Source organism: Colias philodice, chromosome 16, assembly GCF_061535455.1.
Source record: "Colias philodice isolate Cphi_HAF_F1 chromosome 16, ilColPhil1 Martin Lab GWU primary, whole genome shotgun sequence".
NCBI classification, from domain to species: Eukaryota; Metazoa; Arthropoda; class Insecta; order Lepidoptera; family Pieridae; genus Colias; species Colias philodice.
In genome coordinates this window covers 4,495,883-4,522,278 of record NC_143101.1, presented here as the reverse complement: position 1 = coordinate 4,522,278, position 26,396 = coordinate 4,495,883, and the positions used below count along the sequence as shown (strand labels likewise).

The window sequence follows — 26,396 nt, the reverse complement described above, 5'->3', positions numbered from 1 at the left end:
TGTCAACAGAAGTAATAGCATCTACAGACGCTCCGATTTGGTTGGTGCCAACCATCCGACCACGACCAAATCGGAAAGTGTAGAGAGCGGTCGGTCCGACATAATTATTATTAATATTGGTTTGACGTGGTCGGATGCGCCGGCGATACCGACCAAACCAACTTCCTATCCGATCCAACCAAATTGGAACGTCTGGAAGCTTTGTTCCGACCAAATCGGCTCATTCCATAGAGTAATATAGGTAATTGGCTCATTCACATTCGCAACGCCGCCGGTGTAGGACGTCAACATGAACGCCGAGGTAGTTACGGTCACCGAACGTGACATATTAATAAAATTGCTGGAACTATATAAAGACTTTCCCTGTTTGTGGGACTTAAGTAACAAAGATTACGCAAATAGAGATGCCAGAAATCAAGCGTATTTTATTATGTTAGAAGTATTAAAAAAAATTGACAGTGCGGCTATATTAAAAATCTTAAAAAATAAGTTGTAAGAGCCGCATATGACTGTAATTTTCTCTATTTCTATAGTAGAATTTAGCCCATTCTCTTCGTACTATGGTCAACTGACATATTACTCTATGGTCAACTGACAGCTGGAAGGCCAACCGTCGGACAATCTGTAGCAATGTTGGAATGGTTGCCTTGTCGGTTCCGATATGGTTGGCACCAACCAAATCGGAGCGTCTGTAGATACATTAATGTTACACTTAAAACTTATAGTAATTTGTCAAAAGACATTGTAGACGTCCTGAATTCCAATGCTATTATTCATGTCGTTTCAGATGTGGGAACTTTTTAACTTTTTAAAACGTATTTGCCATATTTTTGACATGCAGGAAAGGAACAGCTCCTTTGAGATTGCTTTATTTTGATTGGACTTTTAAGTTCTATCAAATTAAAAAAAGACAATAGTATAGTTCTGAACAAATAAGGTAGCATTTTGCATTTATTTTAAGACAGAATAGATAGTATAGGCTTTACTAAGAAGGTAATGGAATATCTTACAAATCTTTATCAAATAACGCGTAACATAAGTTTTAAGGTTTCACCTAGACAATTGTACCTTTTTATCCTCTAAAGAATTGTATTTCAAACCCCTTCCTAAGCTGCTTAGAAAGTCAAGCTGGTCTGTTATTTTAACGCCTTAGCATAAAAAGACGTTAATATAAAATTACGCTGAACATATTATGCTAAACATGTTTATGACGAGGTGGAAATATTTTTTCTTTAAGAAAGTACATTTTATCTATGTAAGTAAATATTTTGCTTAAAATCGAGATTAAAAATAGTTTTCTATTTATTGAGAGCATTGGAAATGGAAAAAAGTTATTGGTGCATGTTAACGTAAACCGGATCGTAATTATGATTCATATTATACTTTTTCCAATATTTCAGAAATGTCTCTCGACCCCCAAAGAAATGGATTAATCAGGTCAAATTCTCTCGACCTGTTAATAATTTTAGTTCAATGTTCTAACATTTATTATTTATTTATTTTTTATTCGAAAGTAGACAACCTTGGATCATAATAATCTCTGATAAATATGTAATTATAAATTCATTTTCTGTTTCAAGCGTTTTAATAATCTAGCCGATACGGGGTAAATTTAGGTGATATTTCTAATGTTCATCATTTAGAATTATATATAGGTAGATATTTATAATCTCTAATTAATAATATGAATAGTTATGTCACGAGGTACTAATAAAACAAAAATATCACCAAAACTGGAGATCCAATTCAATATTATTTTAAACGAGTAACTGCTTATCCTACGTACAATAAATTAAACCATAACCTACCTAACATAAGATACATTTTGCAATACACTTCGCACTTATCTAAGAACATACAAACAATATGTGCTTGTGAGGATTGTTTGAGTACGGTATCATAGGAACAGCAAGGCAGGAAGCGATTACATCACTGCACAGCCATCCTATACATAATAGTTTTACCTAGATACGTAGTTCTGTTACCATATTCAGTACGTAATAATTTTTAAAACGTCGCATAGAATATGAATATGAAAATGTTAACGGTGATTGCATATTAACGTGTTTATTATAATGTATAGGCGTATGCCTTATAAAAAATGTTAAAAAATAACATATAAAATGTTCTATCTGTATTCCTAAAATATCGATGAACATACTAGTAACTGGATAATAGGTATACCCTATAAATAATATTTTTTCTCACAAGTTTGTTAGGTTTATTTTTTGAAAATACAATTTAATGTGGTAATAACCATAAAATTCCTGCTTAAGGCTCTTCGATAGCATGTTGTAAATTAGTTATAAAATAATAGAAGAGTCAAGCTGTAGACCACCCACTCAGTGTTGTGGGTCACTGCCAAATGATAGCAAAAAGATACGATGAACATGATAAAAAACGTAAACAAATTTATTTAGTTGCGGACGCCAGTTTGGCATTGATACAGCGAGCCTTTGATAAGACACGTATTAGCTCAAGTTTTTATAAATTCGAAATGAATGCATCACTTGTTCAAGATGTTTAAATTTATTCTGACGTATGCTTTCTTCAAGTTTATATATATACATAATGAATTAAAAGAAAATTGATACTCTCACACGCTACAAACAATGAGAGTTGGCTACAAAATAATTGTTTAATTTTTGCAAAACCAATGCTTCTACAGCAAATAGTAGCATCTGTAATTACGAACTAAACTGATAAAGGTGAATTTCGTTATCGCGTAAGTGTATGGATTATGGGTTCGCGTGTTCAACAGGATCGGTGAGAACGTAGCCTTAATTACTGGCTTACGTTTAGCGATAAGCCAACCTAAAGACTACATTAATCGTGCACGTTATAATATTATAGCAAGCAATATTCTAGATCTAACCAATAGAGCGATTAATTTTGAAATTTATTCGTTTACGTAATCGTTGCTTTATAGTCAAATCTAAGAAGAATACAAAAGTGTTATAACACAGAGGAACAGAACTAAAGTTATTATAAATAATAACTTTAGTTCTGTTCCTCAGATTGGACTTTATCGCAAATTATTTGTAAACCACGGTACTAATATTTAATTAGTTGAAAATACAACGTATGTTGGGTTTATCGTGGCAAAAATAAGAAACATAAAAGCCAAGGGCACTCGCGATGGCTGCAACCCGCTGAATCATTTACAATGATAACTCCAATGAACACTGGGTTTGCACCTCTCATTCCATGCAAAAATGCTGAGGGAATATATATATGTACTTCTAAAAAGCTTTTGTGCGTAGTTTCTTTGAATTCCAACTTCAGGTCACCTCCGGGAGATGGGTGACCTTTTTCACAATGGCCAATTTCATTTCAACACATGTGCTTTGAAATCCCGACGTGTGTGGGGTCTTAAAGAATTTAATAAGATTTGAATACGGAGCGCACGTAACGAAGTCTTTTCAACCCTTTCCCTATGATAATAATAACATTATGTGTTTCAATATTTAGCCAAATGTTTGCACCGACATTTTATTACCTCGATAACCTCGTTTGGAAATCATTAGGCGCCGAGTTCACCCCCATACAAATTTATTCATATTATTCAGTGCTTCTGAATTATATAATTTTATGGGAACTATTCATAGTTAATTAATTCATTAATTTTTTTAAGCAAATTATGTTTAATAAAATTAATATGTACTACGTTTTTGTTTCAGGTCAATTACAATAAGTAGAGAAACCATTTTTACACGGTAAGTAATTAAGTTACTTAAGTTATTACTTGCATAAAAATAATACTGCAATCGTCGTAAATGTCGCCCCTAAGTGTAGTTATTTAGTGGTTTGTAAAGTTCTAGAGATAATGCTGTTGCAAAAATTACTATAATTTGTATTTGTTCTTATGGAAAAGTATGTCTGGTAGGGTAAGTAAGACTGCATTTTTAATCTTTTCGCTAATTTTAGTTACACTGCTATTTCAAACAGTAAAATATTTTTAGGAGCACAAATTTAATTCAGCTGAATAAACAGAATAACGAATTATTTAAAACAACAGAGTAAAAATTTAATTTAGGGCAAAAGGAGAGTACTCAGCATCACAAACTCAGCACTGAATTCTTTAATGTTTTACGTAACTTACTAAATTACTTCCCTAGTGTTCAGTTAAATGTAGCACAGCTTTTACTCGTTTCATAAAAGATACGGCCCGGTTTCTTTACATCTGCTTTTTGCTTCACTATCTTTTATTCATCTCGTCTTCGTAATGAACTTTATATTAAGTTTTCCACAGCTTATTCTTTATGTCACTCAACTAAAATACGGATAATTTTACGCTGAAATCTGTTGAAAGTTTATAAGTTTAGGGGTTAAAGTTGTTCCCGGTAAGCCTTCGTTGTTCTTTATCGTGGTCTAACTTCGAGATTACCCTCGTTCGCGTGTCTAATGGACGGCGAAAAACGTGTCTGCGATGTCCCTTTTAATCAGCGATTTAATGGAGTCGAGCGGCTTTGTGCTGTGAGTACAAATAAGTTGGTAAAGCAATTACAATTGACGTGATTGAAGACTTATAAATTTTTATTGCGGTACGGAATGTTAGATGAAACAACTAAATGGATTAATTAATCAGTGTTTGTGCATGATCCGATCGAATGTGTTTGTAAAACTGACTGAAGCAAAATAGTGGACTAGTTCGCCACCGGTGTGTTACATGCGATTGCGTTTTTGATACACGTTCAAATAGATTATAATTCTTCATCAATAAATTACAGAAACGAGATGTAAATAAACATGTCAATACTCATCGCTCAGTTCATTATCACCAAGTAGGTAAGTATTAATCACGCAATAATACATAAAAAATAATGACTCAATTTATTTTTATACAGTAAATAAAAAATTGATTTATTTTGCAATATATTTAAAAGATTTGTATTAACATTTTTAGTGTTATATTCGTGATGAGGTTAAAAGGTCAAAATGCGGTCAAGTAACTTTTAAAATATACGAATGAATACAATTTTTATCAAAATACATCAAAAATGTACTTCGTAGCTAATTTGACTTTCATAGTGCTCGAACATTTGCTTATCTTTAAATCAGCATCCGCTGATACGATAAGAAATGTTACATTCGCATTATAAATAACTAAAACATCCGGTCAAATGTAAATATGTACAGGCAAATTAAAACGCTGCTCTTGGCAAGAAAAGTTTTACTACAACCTTATCACTCGATGTCTGAACAGCCATAAAACTTATTAAACTTCGTAAGACACAAGGAATAAATAATGACTTTGTGTTCTTTTATTCCAATTTTCACGGCTATAAAATATTCCCTACCGACGTTCATGGTCGAAAGAGTCGTTGAAATTTTTAATATTTTGATTTCTCTATACAGTGGCATAATATAAATGAGTGTATTGTCACGCTATGTATATTAATTATTATTTGCAACTAAGTTGTAGAGTCAAGGAAAGTAATCCGCTAGGAATAACAGCTTTGTTACACGAGGTCAAATTAACAATTGTTGGATCGTGTACTTCAGAAATTACATTGAATATACCCAAGGGTTTAAGAACTCACAAGGTTACGGTTTATAAAAGGAAAGACGAGTATATCGTTGAGGGCAAATACATGAGTCTAGATCGGAAAGCCGAGCCATGATCGTATTTGCGCAAACCAAATACAATCCTTACATTAAAGTGAGTGCTGTCGAGATGGTATATATAAGACGGGATAGCAAAAGCATTATAATGCTGGAGTAATAGGAAAAGATAAAATACGGAAAGGTATTTAAAAGAAATATAAGCGGATATAAAAAGATACAAAGAACTAAGAAATATTATTATAAAACCAGGATAAAGATTATTTTAACTGCAAACATCTAAACTTACGTAATACGTGTTATATACGCATTGATATGTTCCTACTTGTATAACACAGAGAGGCTATTAAAACAAATTCCAAGTATAGTTTTCTCTAATCTAGTTTTAATTGCACATATGAACGAATATTGCATTCCACCAAATTAATTGTCTGATAACCGCTTTCGATTGTTTCTCGCCTAGAAGTAACAATATGTTTGGACACTCGCCAAAGATAAGAGCTGTGACCTAGAGGTAGATAAACAGTGTGAGTGTCGGTGAGTGATAAGGCAGATTTGTCACGTTATATCACTTCTTATGTCCGTATCGATTTCGGAGAGTAAAATTTAAGATTCTTTATAATAATTATGAAAGCGCGTACTTTAAACAAGAAGATATTTAAGAATAGATCATGTGTATGATTTAAACGTAATTTACATCGTAAATTAAATGCTGTTACTTATTTATTTTAGACTTAGACCCCCTAGATGCTGTCAACTAGCATGGTAAAGACAGTCAGTCAAGTTATTTTAAATTGTAAATTCCTTCCTCTTAACGAACTTCGCTCACTGCACTCGCTTCCTGATGTTTTTACGCGGCTTGAACAATTAAACACTAAACTGGCTCTCGAAGATAAAAAAGATTTATGGTCCGACTCACGAAGTTAATTGCTATCTCACTTTTTCCTATCTGTTAACGTCCAATTAGAGAAGGATAGATTCACATTAGTATAGTTTAAAAAATGTTAGGTCCTTAGAAGCAAGTTTTCTAAGAACTTCCATTTTAGACGCTACTGGCTTTACTGACATGTCTGTGGCTAAATATGGTATCAAGTTCTTCGATTCAGTTATGTGGTATTAAATATTTTAAGCACCTTGTTTAAAACTGCATGCAGATAGATCCAAAAATATCAATTCTTATTCTTTGTCTGTAACATTTACCTACTCATTAATTTCAATATTGTATTTTAAATTTTTAATGAGATTCTTATTTAAAAATTCAATTCATTCCATCCCATTTCATGCCGTGACCTTGGCAATATAACTTTCATCCATCATATTTTTGTAATTCTGAAACATTTTCAAACAATAGTTTCAACAATACTTACTCAATGGGTCGCAACTCGCACCACAATGCTCGACGAAGTTTACAAATAGAGCAAATCAAGGATTGTTTTGCCTCCACAGAGCTTTAGGTCGCCTGAGTCATCGGCTATTTTGAGATCTTTGATGTGTAAACGATGATTTATACAAACCATGTGCAAATGAATTTTCATTGATATACGAATAATGTACACAATCTTTCTTTTATACATATTTCATGTCTGCTCAATAAATTGGCACGTGCAGGCATTTGATTAATGATGGATGTTCTATGAAATCCTCCAAACTTCGATACTGCACAACTACACGCTAAAGTAAATTCATGTTCGATGATGGATATTTCGCTAATGATAGTAGTTATAGACCTCCCGAAGAAACAAGCCCTTGATACATCGTTCCGTACCCACTTGAACTAATTACCGTCGACCAGACCTACATAGTTAGCCCGCTTTATTTCTACAGTGGCTCTTCGCTGGAACTCCAGTGAATGCTTTTGAGCGTGTGTTGAACATCCTGCTCATTCAAATTATGCGTGTAACATCCATGTGTTTTACGGTGTGACATATTTATAGCTGTTAAGTCTACTTCATATACTGTGTAAACTGTAAACATAGGCACCTGCATAAGGAATGCATATTGTAATATCTTTTTATCGTTGTTAAAACAGCGACCAACGACCACATTACCATAAGTATATAATATATCGTGCAAAAGCAATAAAGAATCATTATAATATCAATTGTGACATAGAAGTTCGAACACTGCAATAAAAAAATGCCAAGTAATAATTACTTGTAAATGTATAATGTATCTAGGAAGCACAATTAGGGCGTCAACATATTAGCATCGTTGTGACAATTCAGTGCATCGCCGTTTAGAAATTAGAACCAATTAAAAGGCGTTATCTATGAACGTTATATCGTTTAATCAATTCGATCGCAAGTGAGCTGAGGTCAATGACACTCTAGACACGTATTCTAGCTCCAGTTAATGAATACGTTAGCTTTGAACTAATTAGGTAGCGTTTTGACGATCATGTCTAAGTTATGTAAGAGCAAATAATTTTATACAAATTTCATGTTAATTAATACCTACAGTATTTCAAATGTTGATTTTTATTCTACTAAACTTGAATTTTAATGAGTTTTCTTTATTCAATTTCTTCTTTCTTTTATTATTCAATATTCAATTACGTGGTAATAATAACTTTATAATTTATTTAATTAGGTTATTGGTGTTTTACGAATATAAATTTGAACTTTATTGGCGAATACGATTTTTTAGCATAATATGATCTATATTCTATTCTCTCTATAATAAAATCGATGGTTGAAACAATTATGAAAATAAAACACGTTCACAACTCATTCCATTAAATCCAACAATGAAATATTAAAGAGCAACTCTATTAGCTTAAATTAATGTGTATGAAACTCATGGCAGTGTTTACATGAGCTATTCAAATATCTGGGTCGCGATGATTGGTGCAACGCCTGAATTGCCACCAACAATGGTTAAGCTCAGTCATCAGTGGGCCTTTGTCTTATCCATTACTGGCTAATCCTGACTTTGATGGATTCCTGGACGAATTCGTTGTTTTATTCAGAAGTAAAGTGTGGTAATTGTATAATGTTTGTTGGCAAAATCTGTATTTGTAAAAGTGAAAATGCAACCTACATTTCTTGATTTACGAGAAGAAATGTATATTTCATATCTATAAAAAGCAAAACGCAAGAAACAGCGTACAGATGGACAGGAAACCCAAAAAAGAAATAAAATCCATTAACAAGCGTGATTTATGCGCGGCTTAATCGCAGTTCAGCCGGGCTGAAACGCAATATTAGCGTATAACCGGGCGTTATCGTTCAGACCTACACGATTCGGAATAACGCAAAACAGCGCCTACTAATATCACTAATCCGGCAGTCAGCTTGAAAAATGTCCCGGCATTCGTTTGCATACAATAACCGGTTGTGAATAGCATGGGCGGAACGTGCCTCGCTCGAGCCACGCTTAGGGTATTACACACATTTTACTTAACGCTCACGTGACCATTTCCCACACAGCATATGCAGGTCCACGTATATTTAGGTGAGGCAGGAAACGTTTTCTCAACAGTTTTAATTTCGTCGCGTCGCTACGTCCTGTTTTTTACCGAGAAGCCGTGGAAGGAGCGACGCGAGCGACCCAGTACGCTTGCATTATTACAGATTCATATCTGCAACATTTGCAAACGTGTCACGTTAGTATAAAAGAACCGACTACTAAAAGCACGCAACAATATTTTACATTTGAACATTTACAAGTATTTTCTGCCAGCCCTTATACAATCCTATTTCGGATTTCCTGTCGTAGAAATTTACTTAAAATATTTGCTCGATCTTGAGCTCATTTGCAGAGAAATACCTCTGCGTAAATGCACAGAAAAACGGAGTACATGTTTGTAAAGCTGATGTCTCGAGAGCCCGGGAATCCGCATTCATGAGCACCTCGCTAAACCATTCGCGTACGACGAATCTAGTTTCCTTAAATGCAAAGAAAGGTCGCCGCCCTGATAAGGACGTACGTAATTCGCATGCACAATCTTAACTTCCCTGTTAAATATGCGATTTTGTAACCGTTGTGCTATTTTGCGTAGAACAAACGAAGTCAGATTACTTTTTGTTGTAACGTAGATTACAATGAACGTAAGGAATAATAGTATGTATATTCAAAGTTGGACAATGCGGCGACCGCTATTCTGCGGCTGCAGCATATGGACGTTTCTCGTGTTTCGTTGTCGCTCGCAAACCAGCCGGCGTTCGGGAAACCAATAAAACAATTGTGTATTTTGTTTGCGTCTCTCTTCACGCAGCCTTCTCTTATGTGCAAGAATTTAAAAATTACAACAGCTGGTTAGTTCATAAATAATGCGTTTTAATTTGTTTAAATTTGAAACAATAGGTTTTGAGACTCAGTTATTTTAGAATGATTTATGTGCTGCGCTCTATTTTTAATTTATTTGTAGCACACTAGCAACGCTTTCTCTTTTAGTTTTGGTTTCCCATCTGAAAAAAACCCTTGAATAAACCATAAACGTGCAATTTACAAAACAGGCACTGACTTCATCACGAATTAAAGGGCCCAAAGATGAAACTAAATTTTAATTGTACATAGAACAGGCACTTTACTATAAATTTGAATTTAATAAGTACCTAGTCTTCAACGTTAAGTCGTTTGACGAAGACTAATGCAACTACAAATAATTTAAAGCACATACAGAGAAGTTGCAACTGACAAATAGCAAGGAGCGTAAACTGTTGCCAAACTGAAAGTTTACTTACGAAATTGGTACGCAACGTAACATCGCTTAAAGCTCGGCTCAATTTGGCACAACTTGCACCGCTGCATATGGCCCCAAGTTTAATGGATAGGGTGGTGTAATTTGCAAAAACACATCGCAATTCGCAATGAAATCAATTCACTTCCACTAATACATAAGCGACCGGCAGACGACTAGACAGTGATGGATTGACGCCATATAAACAGTAGATAAGATTGCCTTATAGCCGCTGTGCACATTAAATTTATGTTAATTTTAAAAGCATTGTCATAGTGTGTCAGGGTGAACGTTAGGACGTACTTATTACTCTAGAACAGCTCAAGATAGTATGTATTTGAATTTATTAGCGTTATAATGATTGAAATTGGTCAGAAATTTCTATAAAACACTTCACAAAATTAATATTTTTAAGTCATTCATCATCATCCCTTGTATTATGTTCCCACTGTAGGGAAACGGGCCTCCTATGAGGGTTCAGGCCCTTTTTATCATAAGATCTCGCTAAACCTTTTGTTGTCGCATTCTTAAATGATTGAAAATGTATTTTAATGTAACATCACCCTCCTAAATTGAGTCTAAATGACTTCCTTCTTTAATTGCTCTGTAAATTGGCGAAAGAGTTTCGATTTCAACATCTAAATTCTTGAATTGTACCCGTCGCCCGAATGTTCAAAAGAATTGTCTCCTAAAAGCTTATTCAGAAATGGAAGAAAGAATGTAAACGTTACATTGTTAGGAGAAAATGGTCGGCTTGATGGTTATCACCTATTTATTGTGTTAAAATGGGTCAGCGGTCGGCGACCTGCGATTCCGTAATGAAGCGCTGTGGGACCTGTTAGTTCTAAGGTGAGGTTTAATCTATGTGACAAATTACAGTACTGAACTTTTTACTAGAACCCAGTTTTAGTAAGTTCTACTTCTACGAATAAAAGACGCCGTGACAATTATTTATGACGTCCGTAACATGTATTTAAGTTTCCTTTCATAAAATGGGTCGTGTACAAATACATATATTTAATAATAATCAATATTTACCTTACGAGCTTATTGCGTGCGTTTTTATATGCGTCATAATATTATATTCTTCGATGCTTTGATTTTTAAGAAATCTTACACTATTTAGGTTACGGTAGATCGTGGAATCTATTACACGTGTTTTTCTTATAACTGTACGAATCTTTTATGCCTTAGATTTATGTAATTCTAATCAAAAAGCTCACTGTCTTACCCTGCAATTTAACATGAAGGTGATGAAACACAGTCTCTTTCATGTTTCAAAACACGCGATCTAACGTCCAAACACGTTACTTGTGTCAATTAAACTGCATCTTTTTTAAAACATGGCCCATCTAGCGAGAAATAGGACAAGCTCCGTATTAATCTGGTAGACATGTGTGAACTTGGTATATTGATGGTTGACATATTAATGAGATTTCAGAAGGGATTGCTAGTTGAGCGCGACGAGTGATGCAAACCAGGAGCACGAACTTAAGCTATTTCTGGCAGAAGCCGTTGACCTGTTACTATACGCATCGCCTGAGATGATTCACTGATACTCGGATATACAACTGACGGATCAGATAAGCATTATTTTTATGGGTAACTGTATAATAACACTCATAACCTAATAATATGGGGAATAAAATAAAATAATTTTCGTTACACAAGTGTTTATGATTGACTAGCAAATTACTTTTTTTTAATTAAGAGTACCTACCTAGTACCTACACTTCAATTAAATCTTTATTTTTGATATTTTCCTGCTTTATAATATCTATACAAAATAATATGTGTGTTATGAGGTTGCCATTCAACAAAAATGTTTTTGGAATAACAGGAACAGAACAATACATTTGGAACATACACTCAGTACACATAGGCATACAATTTAACTTCAGTTATTAAAAAATGGTACGCTATTTTTGTCAGGATTATAATTAGGATGGCTATTCATAAGCCATGTTTGTGTTAGAACATTGTTAATCTTATATCCTGTAAAAACAAACGGGTGCTTTATTTCTGTACTCTTTAAATTTCCGCCTACCCAGTTCCACACATCCCTATTAATTAACATAACGCTATGTATTTTTATTTCTGAATAGAACGCGGTAACAAAGGAAATGTTGGCTGCTTGTCGTCGAGGGTCGCCAGTCGGAACCATGTTATCTTTTGTAAATGTACGCTTTATTACTGAAACATTTTTATTACGTATCACGTTTATACATCGTCATTACTAGTAATATGAAATCATATATTCACAAAATGTATACCGCAGGGCACAAATCGTGGCGTTCCGACATCTTTATTGAATACGGAATATGAAATATGTTACGTAACTGATATGAGTACATTTTTAATATACTTTGTAGGAGATATGCACAATTTTATCGAGGTTAAGTTTTTTCGATATAAAGAAAGGTCATCTTGACCTACGTATCTGATAAAAATACTTGATGTTCAAGTGTGGATACTGCAGCTGCTATAAAATGTGATCGAAAATACTTTAACTACAGCTTTTAAGTATGTACTTAAAATGAACTAACCTGCAATGGGCTAGTATTGATAGGTAATAATAACAATTTGCTTAATCAAAAGTTTTTGGACTTGGAATATTATGCAGATAGTACCTACTAAAATATTCATTTCCAATCTTCAAAACTCTTCGAGGCACATTATTTTGCTTTTATTTAACACAATATTCCTACCGGTATTTCATTTAAAAAATAACTTTAGTCATCTACGCGAAATTGAATACCGAACGCTCACGGCTCAAGCAGTTCACATTTCTGCTCACTCAAATTATGTTGGTAGGATATTTATTCACTGGCATCAACAAATACAAATACTGTTTAAACTTTGATGGATAATTCCAAGACTAAGTAGCCTGAGCACAATCAGAATACAGAAGTAATCCTAGTCATAATACATAGTTCCACTAAACTAATTTATAAAACAGAAACTTTAGCTTCATTCTCTTATTATGCCTATGCAATTATCCGCTTGTTTAGAACTTAGAAGTAGGTATATGCCGGGTTTGAAACACGAAAGCGGTCTGTTTTTCCTTACCCCAGATTTATTTACGTGGCGCAAAAGTTATATAATGGAGGCTTCTATTTCAATTTGTAACGTGAATATCGAATATAATGTTTCCTATTTCTATTACATTACTTGGAAACTCGTCAAATATAAAGCGGTGAAATATTTAAAACATTTCGTTAATTACCTATACTTATTTTGGTACTTTCTAAGCTTTCTATATAATTATAGTTTCTGAAATAATCGAAATAATATGAAGTTAAATTATACCAACCGTAATGTGCCTCATTGGTCGTAGTCAACCATCTCATAAAATGTAAGGCTATAGGTAACAATATGAACGAATATTATATAGAGTTGAATCATTGAATGTTCTGAATAAGCAAAATTTGCAAAAACGTAGGGCAATGTTTATTGAAATAGAGAACATGGTGTTGTAATAGTAGCCAGCTTAGGTAACCGACATAGAAAATGAAGAGGAGCGCTTGCAATCTCGATTTTGTAAAGGAAATTAAAGCGATGTAACATACGCGTACGTTATATCCCGGCTCGGCTCGAACTACACGCAAAATATTTGGATATATTTAGTTTAAAATTTCTAAATGTATTAACTGATCGCAATTTATTGTATGGGTAAATCACTGTATCATATTATTAGTCATAAAATTTAAAGTTCGAGTTATTTTATTCGAGTCGTATAGACACTTCCTAAATTTAATAGTGTACGAGGCAAATGGATTTGGTTTTTTTACCAACCGTTTAAGATTCATATTATTATTTATTCTTATATATGCTTCATTTTACTGAATCCTTTTATCAAAATGTTGAAGATGTTGAAGAACTCTTGGCATTGTAAGACTGTTGTTGGTTGGCGAATTTCGTACAATCTTCCAACTTTCTTCCATTGGTGCTGGAATTCGTACTTGGTCTCCAGAACTTGTTTAATTTTCACATAATTAAAAAACTTTCAACCAGGAAAGTTTCTCGAGTACCTACCGACCATTATTTTAAAATTCTATTTCTAATTAGCTTGTTAACAAGAACTCATGTGATATCTTGGAAAACAGAAATACTTTAATCACGCTGCTCTTTTGATCTTTAATGCTTTATCTGTATTTAATTAGAAGTACTTCCCCCAAATGCAAAAAAAAATTGTAATATAACGATAATGTTTCAATATTTCCTTATTAAGGGCCAATTTTTCAATGCTTGGATAAAACTTATTCGTCGAATAATGTATAAAACTACCATTTTAAAAACGTATTCTAATTGCCAGTATTTGACAGTTTACGTGACATTTTAATATTATCGTGTAATACTTTATTGGACGGATAAGTTTTATCCAAGCATTGAAAAATCGGCCCTAAATGTTATAAATTCAAGTTACCAGCATTTTACAAGACTAGTTTCTCGTAGATACGTAGGTCGATCTTAAATAAAATTTAATCGTAAGGTTTTGTTCTTTCCTTAATATTATATAGCTTAATATTATATAGGTTCGAAACTGTCTTATTCGATTGCTAGAAAAGTCACATTTAGGTCCATTCATTTATTTAGAGGTCCTCGCTTTGACAGGCATTCATTAAGTGCCATAGTTATTTATTTATAGAGGAAGTCCTCCAGGAAAGCTTTAATATCATTTATATCTAGACATTTTCTTTTTCATAGGACCCGGACAGTAGACTGATGAAGTCATTAACAAAATGATTCATTTGCGAATAAATTTAATAATTTCACAAACATTTGCGCACATAATGGATCATTTATGAGATCACGTTACATTCAGTAATAACCATACTTTGTTTATATTACAATCTATAAGTAAAACGGGTTCTTGTTCGACCAACGCTATGAAAAATTGGAATAATCAACTTATTAACGAATATGTCGTACTTTGTACAGTCTGACTACTTCGCTTGAATGTTTGCTTTATTTGAGCAAAGTACATCTAATTGTAACAATGTTGCACACTATTCGACTTCTAACCGAACACTATTGGGTTACGTATTAAGAAAACAAAGCTATGTAATTACAGTTGACGTGTTAGTGACCACAACATTTACGACCTGTTGCACCTTAAAGCTAGTCTATCCATTGTTTCCAAGGATATTGTATCGCATTTCTAATCTATACTCTCTAATCTAAAATTAAGTTTTGTTCATTATAAATTTCACGTAAGAGTTAACTATTAATGTCGTTATTGAAAACATAATGAGGTAGGTAATTAATATGTACATCATGTTATGTCTGTATGTCATTCATAAGGTTTCAATTAAACCTTATGACTTTCGAAGTATTTCCTATCTCCATTTCGAAAGATTCTGTTTATATGGGCTTGTCACAAAAGATAAACAAAGAAGAAACGTAAATATGCAATTAAAACCATTCCGTTTGCGTAACCAAATTCATTCTTTCTTTTCCTCATACACAATTTCGTCAAGACTCACGTAGTACCTTGGATCTTGTTTGCTCTGCGATGTCTGACCTAAATTGCAGAGTTGATAATGAAAAGCTCCGTCGCCTCAGCTTCGTAATTTCACGCGGCCCGTCACAGCTTGCTAGTTACTTTCTGTAATCACTGTCTCCGAATGTATTATATCTCATTTATTTCGAATATTCACCTGGGCACGCAGTTAGCAACTTAACTCCCTTAGGACAAGTTTAGCAATATAGCAGATATATGGCGTGCTTGATGCTCGTGATTAATACCACTAATGTTGCGTTTTGTGATAATATTTTTGTTTGTATTTTATAAAACACAACCTGTTTCGTGTGTTGTCTAGACTCACGATATATGTTAGTAAGCCAAGTGTTCGTAATACTATTTGACAAGTTATCCGTAATTGCAATCGTTCACACTTTACGCGTTGCGACATTTCTTTGCCTGGACGAGTATAATTGCGTGACTGTCTCTAATGCTCACTTCCTTTACAAGAATTTCTTTTGAGATACCGATGTCTCGTAAATCATCGTTTCTTTGTTGTATTTATATTTGAGTCGCGCGGTTGATATTTTTAACACATTCTATTATAATATGGAATATTTGAAAATATTTAGAAGCGCTTTCTTCACATATTAATCGTTAAATGTGATGTGCTTGATGCTTGCTCTCGTGATCACTCAAGAATTTATTCGTAAACAAAAATGTATTCATTAAAAAATAGGTTAAGGAACCTTTTTAAATTTAATCTTTAGGAGATAATAACGAACGAAATAAGTTAACAGGGAAGAGACATTATTAAAAAGGTAAACAGGTATCAACTATCTCAACCTACTTTTCAATTAACGCATAATAACATTTCGCAGAAAAGCAACATATAAACCGCGATGACAACCAACATAATTTTCATATAGACAAAGCAAAATATTATTCCACCCGTATTTATCAACATTAATTAACCATTGAAGACACTTAGCATATAATTAATGTCATAATGTTTGGTGAAATAATATAGGATACTCAGCTGATCTCAAGGGGGCTATACTGTACAAGTGCGTAAGACGCGGGGGGAGGGGAAACTCTAGCGAGTGCAGTCGCCTCCCTTCCGACAGCGACGGTGGACGTATCGGTCTGTGTCCCTTTTAACTGCGGTGAAGTGACTATTTGTGAACTTGCCACTACTAAGTGTTCTCAGTGCATTTGGAACTTATTTCCCGTCTATTCCAGCTCATTTCCAGGTACCCTTATCTAATTTTTGCATAACATTCACCGTAATTTGTAATGTTTCAATTTAAATGCGGTCAAATAATGCATTATGGTAATGTAATCATCATCGTAATAATTTGAGAGGGTTGATAGCGAGGTCGGCTATTGATTCGCACCCCTAATAAAATTCACGCCGAGAACTGCTCCCAGTTTCTCATAAATTGAGAGGGAATCACACTTGGGGTTCGGTGCAGTCAATCTTAGAATTATTTTTACGTGACATAAACTAGCTTGATTTCTAAACATAATAAAGATCATATCAGCATTTTTAGTTAATGACCTTTTATTTCTATGAATATTAAATTCTATTTAGAATTACACGATAGAATTTATTAAATGTTACATTTATGTTTATGCTATCAGAGTTTATGTGAATGATTGTACATCAGGTAGACGGCCGGTCAATGCCCATTCTTCCGTTGTTGCCGGGTGTATCATGATTTATGAGATTCCACATTATGGAACACACTAGACACTAATAGGTGCAAAAGCTCGATTTCCATCGAGTTAGATTAACACCTTATATGAGCAAGCATTACCCAATTGTCCTCATTTTGCCATTACGATGCTATTAAAGGCTTTAATAAGAGGCTCTTAAGTCCTTTAATAGGCCGGTGATTATGAAAATTATGACGCCGTGTTAAATTAACGTCCTTCTTTTAATTAAAGTATATTAAAAATTATAAACCTTGGCCAGGTTCTCACTTAGCACTCGACTCATTACCAATCAGAAACTCTTTTGTTTTTTATACCAAGCTTAACGACATTGAGCTATTCAAGTTGTATAATGGCTGTTTTAGGTAATTACAAGCCTCTTAAGTCGACGTCATCATTTACATGTTTAGAAGTAGTTTGAACTTAGGACGTGAAATATATTCTGAGCCATAAAAAGTTGGTTAATTTATCGAATGTCATCTCACACGCAACATTCAGCACGGCTTAATGTTGTTACTTGTTTTATTTTGTATTGTTGAAAAAAAAACTGCACGCACAATGCACTATTTATCTATTAAACTGAAGAAGGTGTATTAGTTTGCGTGATATAATTTTAACAGTTCCTACTTAGGTTACCTATCGCCGGAAATAAATGTCTGTTTCACAGTTGATTTACTATTTAACTGAAAGAAAAAAGTGATCAGTTATATGGATGACCAGGGCAGACGAATAAAAGGATTTCTTGATGCCATTTCTTAGGAATAAGGTAAAATATACTTATCTAGTAATTATTCACTATATTGAGAACATTATTACTCAGAAAATATGCAGAAAGCTTTAGATTTAGGCGCAAATAAAAACCACCAGAGTGTCTTTAAACAATTACTTATTTCTGAGTAGGCACGATGATTCAACTTAAAAGTGAAATCAACACAAAACCACATTTATTACTGAACATTTATTTTTATTTAGGTCGTCATGATGATCCAATGAGTATTTAAAATAATAAATATTTAATATTATAATATCTTTTTTTACATATTTAACGTTGTTGGTCTCTTGAAAATTTGTCTCTTATTCATAAAATGATACCAATTTATAACAGCCGTCTATCTACTCGAATGTAGATTATAGATACTAAATTACCGAATTACCATATATATTAAACTTCAATTAGATTGATAGTTTAATTTTACAGAATAAATTTTACTCCAGATATTGTGAGCCTGTAAATACGGGCTATAATTTCATCCATCTAATTGTTAGAACATTAGGTAGAATTTGTAACTATTACTATTATTTAGTTCTAATTTTTTATTTGATTAAGGGCCGGTTTTACCGCCTGCTTATGCAGCCTATGTATTTCAAACCGAAACTGAAAAACAACTTCATGGGTTGGTAAGTGAATATTAGATTCAGTTGAATATCACATTTTTGTTTTCACCGCTACTCTACTTTATCCTTCATAATAAAACCTGTTAAAAAACAATATTTTAACACAATTTTTTCGGGAACAACTTTAACCGACTGAAATCGACTCATCTGAGTAAATTGTTCCAATTATTAAATCGTCGAAAATTAAAGCTTCGGAAAAAATAACAACTATATTTTCCTAACTTTTGAATTGTTATTTTAAAATTTAAATTAAAATAAAAAGCTTTTCCCAGAATTCATAATGGATCTTTCGGATTTTAACCTAGAAATGTAACAAACAGAGTTATTAAAGTTTGTGTTAGTACTACAAATATTTACTTCACTACTACGTCGCGACCAATGTTAAATGTTATATACTATTTCACATAAAAGTAACATAAAATTAACACTTTAACTTAAAAAAGATGCCGAAAACGATTCATTAATTTGGCTTTCACATTCCAAAAGTACAAATAAATGAATTTCATTTTAATATCGTACATTGCACTTCTGCCGGTGGTCAGTCAACGGTAGTTTATATACGGTGGTCGCAACGATGCATGTCAAATGCAGTTTCATAGCACTAAAACTTTAACCTCTACTTAAATAAAAGAATATAACAACTTTTATTTATTAAAAGTCAATAAATCACATTTAGGTTAAGTCATAAGTGGTAAATGAGCCTAAATCAACAAGTCCATTTCATAAAAATATGTTTATACTAAAACGTCACACTTCACTAAGTAGTGGGACTTTCTAAAGTAATATCGTTGAACGTTTGAGGTTCGATATTTCTAACAAAACGGTTATTAATTATTATTATATGAGCGAATTTTCACAAGAATCATAGGGCTAAGTAGAAGTCATTATACCCTTAGCACACATTTATTGGCGAGATCATTGCTCCTACAATTTCACAAAAACTAGATGATACGGGATAGCTGTTGTAACCATTTCAGCCCTAATGCCTCCAATAAAATAAAAGCAGGTTACCTAGAGCCATACGGCGATAACGAATATAGAAAATGTAATATGATATAAAGAAAAGTTGTTCGTAAACGATACTGTTATTGTTCTGTAAAATATATATTTTCGCTAACAAAAAAGACATAGGTGTTCGCCTAAAAGTTGTTTTTATATTGCAAACGCTACTTTGTATTTCACTTTTGATCTTTCGCAACTACTCAATCAATAAGACATTTAATGAAATGTCTGTATCTTAATCACGTCTTAATAAATAGGCTTACCAAAATAAGCGAAAAAGCCACGAACAAACATTCACATAACATTGACATCATTAACTTATTCCTTTATGCCGTAAGAATGGATATAGAAATAGATTTTTGTTATCCTTAGCATGAAAGGGCTTTGTTATATTTGAACAAATCCGAGCATTCTGCCTTCGCAAGCATGTGTCGAAAATGTGTTTCATTTGTTCTGACATCTTGTATTTTAGAAACGGGAATTTTGTTTATTTAATATGGTATTTACTTAGATGGTATTTACTTGTGTTCGCTTTCAGTTGTTTTTATTAAAATTTTCAAGACAATGTGTAAAACAACGCAACGTTATGAATTATTAACGTAACTCGATAAGTTACGTACGAACGGAATTCACGTAATTAATTTATTTATAAAAAAATAATAGGGTCATATAATGGGCATTGATAATACATATTTTATTACATTCTATATTGCATTTCTTAATTCCATTTAATTAAAAAAAAATCACGGCTTCCAAATAAAACGTCACATTCGTCGTACCCAATCTCAGAGCTACTAATTGGTTTTTCTTTCACCCCTTTAAAATTCAGCACCCATAACAATTGCCCCAAATGGAGGCGGAACTACTCAATCCTCTTAGCTGAGAGTGGGAAGGAATAAATCGAATCTTTCCCCAATTCTCATCGTGTCAAGCTGACGAAGCATAAAATCGATAGCAACTCGACGAAGAGATCTCCGGGCCTCACGCATCCGCTATATCGATTGTTCCCGGCATCTATTTTACTCAGAACAGGTGCTCCTGTTTATACGATTTAGTGTTACACTAAAAATGCCAACCGTGAAGATCGCCACGTTTAGATTAATACAATTTATGTCTATCAACAGTGTCGATTTTGGCTTTACTTTGTCGCTCAAACGGGTTTTTATTTTTACCATTTAGATAAATATTATGAATCACATTACTTTAAACATATAAATAAATTTTAACACCTAGTTAGATAAAGCTTTTTTGATGTGAGCCAACTAAAATGCCGTCCTTATTTGTATTTGCTACTTAGCGGTAATGAATATAATTACCTCGCAACAATTAGCTTGAAATGTCTAACAGGGAAATCGTATTATCCCAAAGAGAGAGCAGACGGAAAGCGTATTACCTCAGCAAACAAGAACTCGTACAATTTTACCTTAGACATGATCTCAACAGCTACAAGTTTGCTATTAATAAACAACACTATTTTCTTCATACAAAATAATTGTTAGCAATCAAGTCAATCAAGAATGAAAAGTTTGTCGATATAATACATATTTAGAGATATACAGAACTGATTGCAATGATTACTATCGTATATATTACGTTGATGAGTAAACATACGATGTCACATTTACACAGCTTAATTAGGTACACGAAAAGTATAATGAATATCGTTTAAAATTCAACGGTAATTACACAATGTGCGACCACGCTATACCTACTTATACCTATCAATTTTATCGATCTCTACAATTAGCTGTGAATGTAAAACCGTCTGCAGTCTATAGTAGCTACGTGTATGTAATTAAATACATCCGTCGTCTAGTCCAAATGTGTGAGAAAATATTGAATCCAACTAAATATTACGACAACTTATATACTTAGATTTCTTCCAATACGACCACTGAGTTTGAACTTATATTTTATAATATAGTATATCAATCACAAGCAAAAAAGCTACATAAATTTGGCACAAAACATTTTGTATTTCTATTTACCTAGTTTTCTTCTTCATGTTAACTAAAACTGTTATTTTTTTCAACCCAATTCCGTAAATAAATAACAGGAAATTGATTTAAAATTCGTTACGCAGTACTGAATCAAATCAAAGTGAATCTCGCGTAGTGACCAAAACTCAATCGTTTCAGACCGCTTTGAATACCTATGTCTATTTCAACTGCATTTCAGTTATATGTATAGTTGAATTTAATAAATTGCTTCAAGCTCAAAAAAAAGAAATAGGTATGTAAAATGTTTAATATTGAATCTTTCATTTTACCGTGTGTATGTGTAATTTAACGAGATAAAATTTTGTTGAGCTATTGAACAATGAAATCCTTTATAAAATACATTAAAATATACATATTTGAAAATATGAAAATGTACGATCAAATTACATACAAGCAGAACACTGGTGTTTTAAAAGCGTTTAGCTTCAACTTCATAAAAGTAATAAACCGGGCAAATATTTGAAAACGTTCATGTTGCGAAGGCTTCGAATTCAAATGCAGAAAAATGTGTGCCCAGTGGGTTGGGTAGTTCTGACTCCACGCTAAGCTAATATTTGGCAGTTATGCAAAATGGCTGCCAGCCAGCTGCTCTGCCAACGCCTGCAATAACTGCGAGAACGAAGCCTATTTTTATTTATGGGGTACGAGATTTTGTATCTGTCGAATATGCGAATTGTAAAGGGGTTGAAATTAACTTGTGATTTCGTTTGTAACGCTTGGTTGTTTTATTAATGTAATATTAACATGACTACAATCCGCGACTTAATGCTTAACTTAATATAATATTTATTCCTTAAACCTACGAAAGACACTACTAGTAAACTAGCTCTTAGAAAACAACCGTATTCAATATAATTATAGTGTAGGTACACTTGAAGAAAGAACAACTGAACTCTCTTATTTTCTACACTAAACAATCCATACTCTGATCGAGTGTAAACACACTACTAGTTTTATCTCAACCCCTATAACTACTCGTAAACTAATGATGCTCTTATTTCTAGTGCTGAAGACAATTAAGTTCGCAACGAGGCTGAATCCAAAATCTTGACTCATGATCACGAACTTTTTCTATCAAAACATTAAAAAATGACGCGATGTGTGCACAGACTAATTGCTTTTGTATTGAATAATGCAAACTGCAGCAATTATGCTATACGAGTAAAAACATAAGATCGTCTTGTATCTATTGAATGTCGGTAAAAGTGATCTTGAATATTTCCTAATATTCCGTTGTGATGTTTATAATTTATTTCTTCGCTATTATTGTTATACTCTTACTTGATTATGTTTCTTAGTATCGATCAAACGATCTTACATAACTTGAAGTAGTTTCCAGTTCCACATACCGAAACAATCGCGTGACCACCTAACCCTTTAACCTACGAACCTTATGGAACCTTAGTGCATTAGTAGCGTATAAATTAGATTAGTATATCTAACTCGATTAACCCGTTTTACACACGAACCTTAGTCCAAGTTTAATAACGAAATATTCCATTTAATCAAGCGATAAGCATCAATGATTTTCTAGTTTGATCTTGCCGACATTTGAGAGGCTGAACTGTATATTTACAGTTAACAGATCATATTAGATTGTATTGTGTATAATTTATAAATCTACAAATTTCATATAAAACAATTGTTTATAAATCCCAAAAAGAATTCAATTTGAGGGCGACATCGAAATGTTTTGAACAATGTCGAGTTTGCTCTAGATACAGGATTGCTGCGTCAGAAAATAATAAGAGTTAATTGGCTTCATATAAATGCAGTAGTCTTCAATAATTTATAAGGAATTGTGATCATGTATTTGAATTAAGCGTGCGGTCCATAATACGCGTCATTGAATGCTTATTGCAGCTATTTATTAGATACATTAGACTATTTATCTTTTCTAGAAACTATTTACTTTTCTTCTCATTTTATTTTCCTCGTCACCAGCATGTGCTTCAGTGATTTGTTTAGTATTTATATGTATTTAAATGATGCAATATTTTATGGGACTAGTTTCAAATAACTAATATACAATGTATAACCATTGCCACCACTGTATCTAAAGGTATGTTAGTACTATTAAGTATTCTGTGCTAAAGGTGAAACTACTAGTCCGGGATACATCGCCCATTTTTGCAAGTGATTACTATCAAGCTAATTTTTCTTGAGTAGCTTTATTTTGATGAGATGCCCAATAATTTCATGTACGAAACTCTCGATTGTGGTAGCTTACAGAGGTAACAAGGATAAAATTTTTTGATTTGACGGTTCTCAAATATTTATTACGCAATTTGTAGGACAATATGTCTGTTGAATTATATAAGTATTAAATAAGTGAAAATAAAAAAATCAGCTGGTTAGTAATCATTGATGATGACTTCGTTATCGATACACATTGGAAAGGGGGACTCTTTGATCAAACCATAGATTTTGTAGGACAAATATTTTTTCGAATAATTTAGATAATTATCTTGAGATTGAACAAAAAAAAAACATTCAGTTAGTAATTAATATTTGAGAACCATCAAATCAAAATATTTTATCCTTGTTTCCTCTGGTAGCTACCACAATCGAGAGTTTCGTACATGAAATTATTGGGCATCTCATCTAAATAAAGCTACTCACGAAAAATTAGCTTGATAGTAATCACTTGCAAAAATGGGCGATGTATCCCGTACTATACGATTTGATTTATAGGTAACTTCAATATTTAATTTTATTCGCTTACTCGGCTTAGTGTGTTACTCGGTAAAGGTATACGTTTCTAACAATGAAAGAATTTTTAAAACTATCGTGTAGTATTTGGATTTAATCGGAACATAAAAAACAATTGCTCTCTTTAATATTAGTTCAGATTACATCTGCCTTCCATCACAAATAAATTTAACCTAATAATTATACTCGTTTTATTCGTAACATAACACCAAGTCGATATCAGCAATACGTGTCATTTGTAATAGTTGTAAAAAGTTTGAATTACACGCAAAGACCTTCAATAATATGATCGTAAAATGTAATACCTACCAAATGCGAAACTTGAGAACTCAGTATTTAATATACTTTGGTTATCTTATTAGTTATTATAAATCAGATGAGATATTACTGTGATAAAAAGATAGCGATTGCACATTATTAATCAACTTTGCTCTCATGCTGTTGCATTATTATACAATTAGGTTTATTTCAGATATTGCAAAATACATTTATTTTGATACATTTCTATCAAGTGCAATATTTTAAGTTTGCTGCAGTAATAATATGTAATGCAAGATATCTAACAAGACCACACTATAAGAACCTCGCATAATTTCAGCCATGCATTGCATTTACAGAGCCGATTTTGTATTTATTATTCCGATAGCGATAACACGTACGTTCGTCTGACGTTCAGTTTTTGCTTCATTTAAACAATTTAATCTATAAATGATTTCTAATATATTTATCCATGCAATATGTGAACAGTAATGGATTGAATAGCATTAGAGTGAACATGCAAATGTATTTTAACTAGCAGTTCGTTTAAGTGAATGAAAGCAAGTCAAAATATTGGAATAGTTACGCAATGTGACACGGCTGCGACAATTGACCGACACGGATGACATCATGTAACCGGCCTCCACACTCCATAAGTCACTATGTACATTAATCGGTGGTGTCGAAACATAGGGCTCTTGACTAGTTTGACTGCGCCCATTTAGTTCGTTTCGATCTATTTAACACATATGTATTATTACGTCACCTGTATTTGAGAAACATGAACTTCCATTTAATTTATTAAGAAATCATTGATAGGTACAATTTTCATATACCTATAGGTAGGTATAACGTCGTGTAGGGTTCCCTTCTTTATATTTTATCCCTAATTAAAATTGTCTGAATAGTCAACACGGGTAAAAACACATTCAAAGAAGTTCTTATTGGACGTAAAGATATGTAAGTTATTGTTTGTTCAATGAATGAGACCGGCTAGTGTCGGTGAACCTGTTCTTAATGAAAGACAGGTGAAATATGAATAAATGAAGCGTTTCCAAGACGTCGAGTGGATATAATGCAGTTATTATTCATGGTACGATATTCCGTATAAGTATTCTCTGTTTAACAGTCTGCAATATAGAAAAGAACTTATCGTTTACAAATTGCTTTACATCGCGTTGGATTTATTTTAGTAACAATGTTGTTTACTGAATAATATAGGTATAGGGATTAAGGTAATGTTACACAATCTTAGTAATAAGAACGGCTCCGAATTCCCAGTCTTTTTAAGCTGTCACAACTAAGCTTCTTAAGTGAAGCTTTCAACGGACGAAAAAGTCCGCGTTAGGTTTCAGCTTTCCCGTAAGCCTTATTCGTAAGCTCCCCTACATTAATTGTTTAACAAGTTAACAACCAATAGATATTTGTACAATACCACTGACATGCTCCATTACATCCCCTATTTCAATTTCTGTATAATTGTTCCCTAAATTAATTACTGTAACAGCTGCTATCGATTTACGAGCCAATTAAAAGGCAATAAGAAAAATTGATCGCCGTGTTATTTTAACTGCCATAGGATAAAATATAATGGATTGAACAA

At 33.0% G+C, this 26,396-nt stretch overlaps 1 protein-coding gene across 7 annotated transcripts in view; it reads left to right on the top strand.

The window, feature by feature from the left end:
• The window catches only part of Dg (Dystroglycan), a 78,129-nt gene that overhangs the window by 10,252 nt on the left and 41,481 nt on the right, over nt 1–26,396 (top strand). For 3 of the 7 annotated variants that reach the window (XM_089704910.1, XM_089704904.1, XM_089704906.1), the window contains exon 2: nt 3,681–3,716. The exons of 1 other annotated variant lie outside the window; for it this stretch is intronic. The gene's annotated coding sequence lies outside the window, so the exon portion shown is untranslated. Of the gene's footprint in view, nt 1–3,680; nt 3,717–16,805; nt 16,964–26,396 lie in introns of those variants that run through there. 3 more of the 7 variants (XM_089704905.1, XM_089704911.1, XM_089704907.1) reach the window with 1 other exon arrangement.